Consider the following 7,466-nt stretch of genomic DNA (forward strand, 5'->3'; position numbering starts at 1 on the left):
GTTGTCATCTGTAGTTTTTAAAGTTTTTCAGTGATTCTAAGCATATATATAAGATATTCAGGCTTAAATGTTATTTGACAGAAAGTTGACATATACATCTTTTAAATAATCTTTATTTTAGGATATGATAAAACAATGTTCTTACACCTTTTTAATATGATCCACAGATTTGTTATGTCAGTCCAGCTAACAAACTAATTGGATTAAGTGAGACTTTTGTTTGATATTTGTTATCATTTTAAAAATCTACAGTGCCTACATGGTCAATAGGGTGGAAAGGAACTGAGCATATTGACTTTTGAAAGATAAAGTGGAGAGAGGCGGGGTTATGTTTTTATAGTCCCTTTCCATTAGTGATTAATGTAGCTGCCGATCTATATATATAGCGAGAGATCACTAGTAGCAGTTCAAACTTCTACTCTGGGGCAGCCAATTGAAGACTTCACTCTACTACTCCAGTTAACCGAAGCTCTTACCAGAGACTGCATAGCTGCACTCAGGAGTGTATCTCTCAGTAAGTATGATTTCTTCACTACTTCTATCACTTGGCTGCATGAAACAGGTGTTTTAAAAAGAGAGAGACTTAGATTTCAGCACTTTCTATGTACTGCCATCTTTGAGAGAGTTAAGAGAGTATGCCTTAATAAAATGTATTGAGGACCTAGGCTATAATTATTTTCAGTGATCTTTTTTTTTAAGTAGTAATTTTGCTGAATTCTCATTGCACAAAGTAAAACAACCCCTGATCATATCAATCAAACTTCCTTGATTTATTGCTTAGCCCTCTGACAGGCTTTTTGATCTAGAGGACATCTGATTTGCAAAAGAAGAAAAAGGAAGAAACTGTGTATATTTACAAGTGTAGATGCACAAAAAGAAATCATGTAATCAGGGCTTGCAAGGTATCCACATAGGTCCAAATATTATGAATGCATTTCTCAGCAAAGGAACTCGGGGGGCGGGGGGGAGCATTAGCAATGACACTGAAGTTAAGTAAATAGAAAATTATATATAAGTGGAGAAAATAAAATGTAGCGAGGTTGTTGTGCTGCCAAGAGTAGGCTGCTATATTAGTGGGTCAACAATTCCATGAAAAAGCATTGCACTGTAACTTTTTAAAACTACTTTCTTTTGTTTTTCAGAGGAATCAACTAGTAAAAATTAAAAAGTACAGAGAGCTCATTCCCATTCTCATATTCATCTCACCCAAGACCTCAGTTATTTAATATAGATATTTTTCAGTATTATTGGTATGGAGTTAACATGAAGTGTTTTTCAAAATTATGGGAAATTTTACTATAACGTATGAAAAAGGTTCTAAACCCTTCATAGTATCCCTCTCTCTCTCTCTCTCTCTCTCTCTCTCTCTCTCTCTCTCTCTCTCTCTCTCTCTCTCTCTCTCTCTCTCTGCGTTTGTGTGTAGGTGTGTTTGTGTGTGTGTGTGTGTGTATGCATTCTAGGTATCCAACTTGAACAGTAGCAAAACTATTTTGAATTAGAAAAGCAAAAAAGAGATAATAGAATTTTAAACTCCTTTTTAGCCCTTTAAATTTTATCAGATGTATATCCTATCTTTCTGACAAAATATGTTTTCACAGTTCAATGAGATAGATTGATACTGAGAGAAAAAACAGTGAATGAGAATGCTGTATACAGAACATATAAAACAGAAAATCCTTATTGCAAATTTGTTGAAAAAAATAAATAATCAGGATTAAAGACAAAAAGCAAATCTTTATGCAGGACCTTTCTTTATCTTATTTGCAGATTCATTATATTTTTTCCCCATGATAAGTTTGACCGCTGATGAAGACTGTTGTATCATATCCCACATGGCAGTTCTTGATATAATCAATTATGTCAGTTGAGATTTTTATAACCTCAATTCATAAACCCAGATAATAAAGGAACCTTTGCTTATATCCTTTTTAAATTCTTCTTTTCCCCCTGGTCCTAATTCAATGTTGGGTCTCTAGTATGATATCTAAAGTCATTATGTATTGCTAGAATGTTCTCTTAATGGACCAATGTCTTCTTAGTTAGAGTTTTGTTCTGCGTTTCATTTAGAAGTTCAGGTGATGTATATGGCACCTTCTCCTTTACTATCACCCACAAAAAAAATGTTCCAAGGTAGGGTGGACTACCCCAAAACTACAGTAGTGGGCCTGGATGGAAAGTAATAGAGAACAAATCCAGCTGTTCATCTGTCATCATTCCATGGATACATGCAAACTTATTACAGATGGGTGTAGCATTAATGGGCATCATCTGGAGACCAGGGCATCTGACAAGTTTCTCTTGAGCCCAGAACAGGGGCAACTGACTTAGAACAAGTACTTGGTCTGTAAAGCCATAGATAAGAGAGATATTGCTCTCTGTGATTATTAGATTTCTATTTGAACCCCCACCTTTTCATCTTCAGAGGCCCACAATGTCCTCATTTATTTTACTAGTCTCATTTGCTCCAGGCTATCACATACTATCCCAACATTAGCTGATCCATGCAGGACATTTTTGTAGGCCTTTCCTGCTAGATAATCCTTGTCTTAAAACAAACTTTTAAAAAGTTTGTTTCATGACCATTCAAAATTACAATGGCACTGTAAAAAGTAATTTATGACCATTTTTTCACACTGTTGCAGCATCCCCATGGGTATGCTATCAAAATTCAGACTTTTGTCAACTGACTCATATTTATGATTGTTGCAATGTTCTGTATCGTGTGACCCTCTTTTGCAACTTTCCAACAAGCAAAGTCAATGGGGAACCCAGATTTACTTAATAACAGCTCTCCCTGCAGAGCCAGGGCACCTCTGCTGCTGCTGCCGCCACCACCACTGCCATCTCAGCATGGCTTTTTTGGTGGCTTCCAAACTGAGTCTTCCAGCAGTGGCCGCTCTAAGCGTATGCTCTATGGTTGTATGCTCTGCAGGCAGCTCGCCCACAACCATAGAGGGTACACCCAGAGTGGTCACTGCCGGAAGACTCGGCTTGGAAGCCACCGAAAAAGCCATTCTGGGATTGCAGCGGTGGCAGCAGAGGTGCCCTGGCTCTGCAGGGAGAGCTGGTCCAGGGCATTGTGAGGCTGGGAGGCATGTGAGTGAGAGCGGAATAGCCGCTCACGCAACCCCTCTCTCCAGCCGTGCAGAGCACCATTCACTGGCATTTCAAATGCGCCAAGCCATGGGAGCCAGGTGGCGGCAAACAGGCACTCACACGGCTTGGTGATACCCCTAGATCAGTGAATGACGCTGTACCCGGCTGGAAAGAGGGGTTGCCGGGTGGCTGCTTGTGAGCGTGGTCACTTCATGGCTGTTGTGTTGTGCAGTTGCGACAGCGCAACACAGCCATTTGCCCCTGAGGCTGTGCTCGGCTCTTTGGGTGCCCACTTGGAAGAGAGCAGCCGCCTGGCAACTCCCCTCTTCAGCTGGGCACAGCGCTGCTCACCAACCTAACGGTATCCTGAAGGCGCCAAGCAACATGATCACCTTTGCCTCCCCCCAGTTCCTCTAGGGATACCGCTAGGTTGGTGTGTGGTGCTCTGCCTTGTCAGAGGTGGGGGGTTGTCCAGGGGGCTTATTTGCAGGGAAGGGCTTATATTTTTGCCCACCAGAAAAATGTGGCATTGCCTTATTATCAGGACATGTCGTATTTTTGGGGAAACACGATAGAGAGATAGGTGTGTGTGTGTGTGTGTGTGTGTGTGTGTGTAGAAAAAATATTTAGAAAATGTGAAACTGCCTAAAAGTGGGGGATATAAGAAACTTCCCCATTCACTTGCCCCCCAAAATTGTGAATGCTCCAACACTGGAAGTTTTAAAGATGTTGAATAACCATTTATCTGAAATGGTCCAGGCAGGGGATTGCACCAGAAGACCTCCAATGTCCCATCCAACTCTGTTATTCTATTCTATTCTATTCTATTCTATTCTATTCCCAACAAATATATTGAACATTAACGGTTCATTAGTATCTCTTAAAATACAAGCAGATCATTCCATATTTTAGTCCATTCTCTGTAAACCCATCTCCAAATCTTCAACTTTCTTTCTTAGTCAGCAAAGATCTAGAACAAATGAACAAAAATACCTAACTAAACAAGTCTATAGTTACCCTTTGTATTTAGTGTACATTCCCCTTGTACCTTTCTCTACAATTAAACATTGAAAAAAGGAATGAAAAACTATGAAACATTACCAAAAATAATCATCCCTTATTTAGATATCAAAAACTAATGGGGTCCAAAATATCCAGTCCAGATAACCATTAAACATTACCAGAAATAAAAATTCATTATTTAATCATAATCAGATAAGTCAATTTTATATTCTTGTCTTCCTCCTCCTAACCATACCTGTCTCATAAATAAAATTCTGATTTCTCCTCTTGAAATTCTTATCAACTTTTAAGTCCAGTTGCGATTTTAATGAAGTAAGTCCAACAAATATGTTATAATTCAATTTGAAAGGGTAATCAACAATATCTTTTTCAATTTTTGAATTATCATTCAATTGCATTTTTTAATCTGTCTCAGTTGTCTCCAGAGGGATTTTGTTTGTCTTCAGTGGTAAGTTTTGTTTCCAGTAAAAAGTTTCACAGGCTCATAAATCAAATGTTTTCTTTAAAGTAGACATCTTGTGTTCTGGCAATCTAACTTCAAGGTTTTGATTTATAATCGATATGTAACAGCTATCCCAAATAAAAGGTTCTTTCTAATCAACTTCATAACTTTTCTTTTTTTTTTCTCTCTTTATGCTTCCAGAGACCTTTAAGCAACATGGAATCCAGAAGTTTATTTTTTCTGTTGGGCTTCCTCTTGATGGTGAATTTAGTTTATGGCAGTCCAGAATTTCAACGACGTATCGTTGACGATATCGGATATTATATGGAATATTGCTCTGACTACGCTTCTAGGTATCTAATAAGTTTCAAGCGTATGAGAGTGCAGACAGTTGCTGAACTCTGGGATTTCATGGAGAGCTTATATAACAATCGAGCCCGTGGCGGGTGGTTTGAAAAAGTTTACTATAATCTCCTTTTTGATTTTCAAAAAATCTATGTTGATTGTATTATCTCAAGGCAACTTGGAGCGGGCAAGAGATAAGTAGCATCCAAGAGATCAAAAACTTTACAAGGTAAAAATAACCTGAATTTTCCTCCTTTCTATTTGGTTTTATATTAATGGTTTTCTCTTTTCCTGGATCATTTTAGTCAATTTTTACCTTACAATTATTGTTATATTGCAAGCAATGCAAAGGACCTCCTTTATGTATCTCCAGATGAGAGACATAATGGAGGGAATCTTCCCTCCTTTCCAATTTTTGATAGAAAAAACAAATTCTATCGAATGTGGATTCCAGTCTTAAGCCTCAGGGGGCCATGGGATTACAGCCAAATTGAAACATTGCTGATTTCTTTTCTGTATTTCTTTCATATATTACTGCTGAGCACTTAATGCTTTACAGTCTTTTGTTACACTAGTATCTTACAGAGTTTGGGAATTAAACATCGTTTAATGTTTTAAATGAACTTTGTGTGTGGAATCTTCCTGGATTCTGAACACCTACTTAATCAACAGATGGCAGCTGTGGCTAGAAAGGTCTTTACTACAGCTTCATCTGGTGTTCCACTCTATTATAGATTGGGGAACTCTTGAGGTCCACTCTAATCACCACACAGCTTGACTATTACAGTGTGTTCTATGTGGAACTGCCCTTGAAGATTAAAGGAACTTTAACTTATCCAGAATGCAGTATCCCAAACACTGATGGGTATGCTTCGAAGTGCCCATGTAACACTCTTTCCACACACAACACTGGTTGCCAAATTGCTTGTGTGTGTGTGATTAAAACTGCTGGTTATACCTATAAAGTCCAATATAGTAAAGGGCTTGGTTACTTGAAGGATCAACCATCTCCCTTGATATCTGGCTGACTGACTCAATCTGGCAGGGTTAACACTTCAATTAAATAATGCCATCTATTATAATCCTGAAAGCACACTTTCTGTGCTACAGCCCCTTCCGATTGGAATAAGGTTATTCCGGAGATCTGACTGGCTTTTGGTGGGAATGACTGAAGCCTTCATTAAACCCAGGCTGTTTTTCTTTGTTACCACCTACTTTTGTCCTTTTTATCCTTATTTTGTTTCTGATTCCCCACACCCCCATGTTTTAAACAATAGGTTTGCTGGGAATCAGGCAGCATACAAGTTTAATAAATAATAATAATGATGGTATTTTTACTTATAATAATTGCTTTCATGGGGATTGAATTTATATTCATTCATAAACATTACTAAATTTGAAAAACTTTGACAAGGGATTTTAATTTCAACTTTATGTAATATTTTATAAATGGAGTATTAATCATTAAAGCAGATTATAGGGTAAATCTGAAAATAAGAATGTTTAATTTGCATTTTTATTTGTACAATTATTACTATTTTAAAAAACAAAGCTGTTCCCTTTTCCAATTATGAACAATTTATATAATTTTAATATGTCTTACCATTTTCTCTCTTTTTCCTAGGCAGATTCCTTGAACCTTAAGCATAAAATGAGGCAAATTTATAGGAAGCATGTGGCAAACTAAAGGCAAAAAGAAAAAGAAAAAAGCTTGCTTTGTCACAGATGATTCTGAATACTATTCCTTGCTTTTTCTGATTTGAGAAACATGTTGCATATAATAATTACAAATATGATCTTTTGTTGTTAGAGTTTTAAAACTTCCATTTGCCAGTTCCAGTGCTTTATAAATGTTGAGCACTTACATTCTCTTAGGAAAAAATGTATCTTTAGAATTAACATGTTTATAAAATTCTTACTCATTCCCTTTGGGGAAAAGTGCTAAATTCAATGGAAATCCAATATATTTTTATAGATTAATAAATGATGGTGCAACATCAAGAAATATATTTTGTACATTTGTCTCTTACAAATGTGTTACATTTCATTATAAGACATATGAGAGGGCAATGTGTACGTAAAGCATGGTTGATTTGATTTTCTGTGCAGTCTATAATTATTAATTTTGTGATTCATGTTGATTATTACAAATTAAAATATGATTTTCTGCAGTAAAGATTGAAATAGTGTTGTTATTCTTTCAAATGTAATTCTATTAACTTTTAGTAGTATACTTTTATTGATTTAACATGATCAAGTCTCTTCTGTAGGGTCAAGTACTTTTCAGTGCACATACAACAGTACAGGCAATCATCACCATTTGAAATTATGGTGCTGAAAAATGTCCAGTACTCACACTTATGTCTGCTGATTGCAATTCAGGCATTTGGCAACAAGTCCCTTTTATTTTATTTTATTATTTTATTTTATCATTTTATTATTTTATTATTATTATTTTATTTTTATTATTTTATTATTTTATTATTTTTTATTTTTTATTTTTTTATTATTTTTTTATTATTTTATTATTTTATTATTTTATTATTTTATTATTTTATTA

The 7,466-nt window shown here is 36.1% G+C and overlaps 1 long non-coding RNA gene across 1 annotated transcript; it reads left to right on the plus strand.

Annotated features, from left to right (window-relative positions):
- Window positions 1-428: 428 nt before the first annotated feature.
- LOC148045785 (uncharacterized) lies at window positions 429-6,608 on the plus strand. The gene is made up of 3 exons (XR_015696233.1): window positions 429-514; window positions 4,763-5,135; window positions 6,531-6,608. It is a non-coding gene; the product is annotated as an uncharacterized LOC148045785 (long non-coding RNA).
- Window positions 6,609-7,466: the final 858 nt, after the last annotated feature.

The sequence above is a fragment of the Thamnophis sirtalis genome, unplaced genomic scaffold, assembly GCF_051295495.1.
Source record: "Thamnophis sirtalis isolate CommonGarterSnake01/CBP01778 unplaced genomic scaffold, rThaSir2_p1.2 scaffold_4, whole genome shotgun sequence".
NCBI classification, from domain to species: domain Eukaryota; kingdom Metazoa; phylum Chordata; class Lepidosauria; order Squamata; family Natricidae; genus Thamnophis; species Thamnophis sirtalis.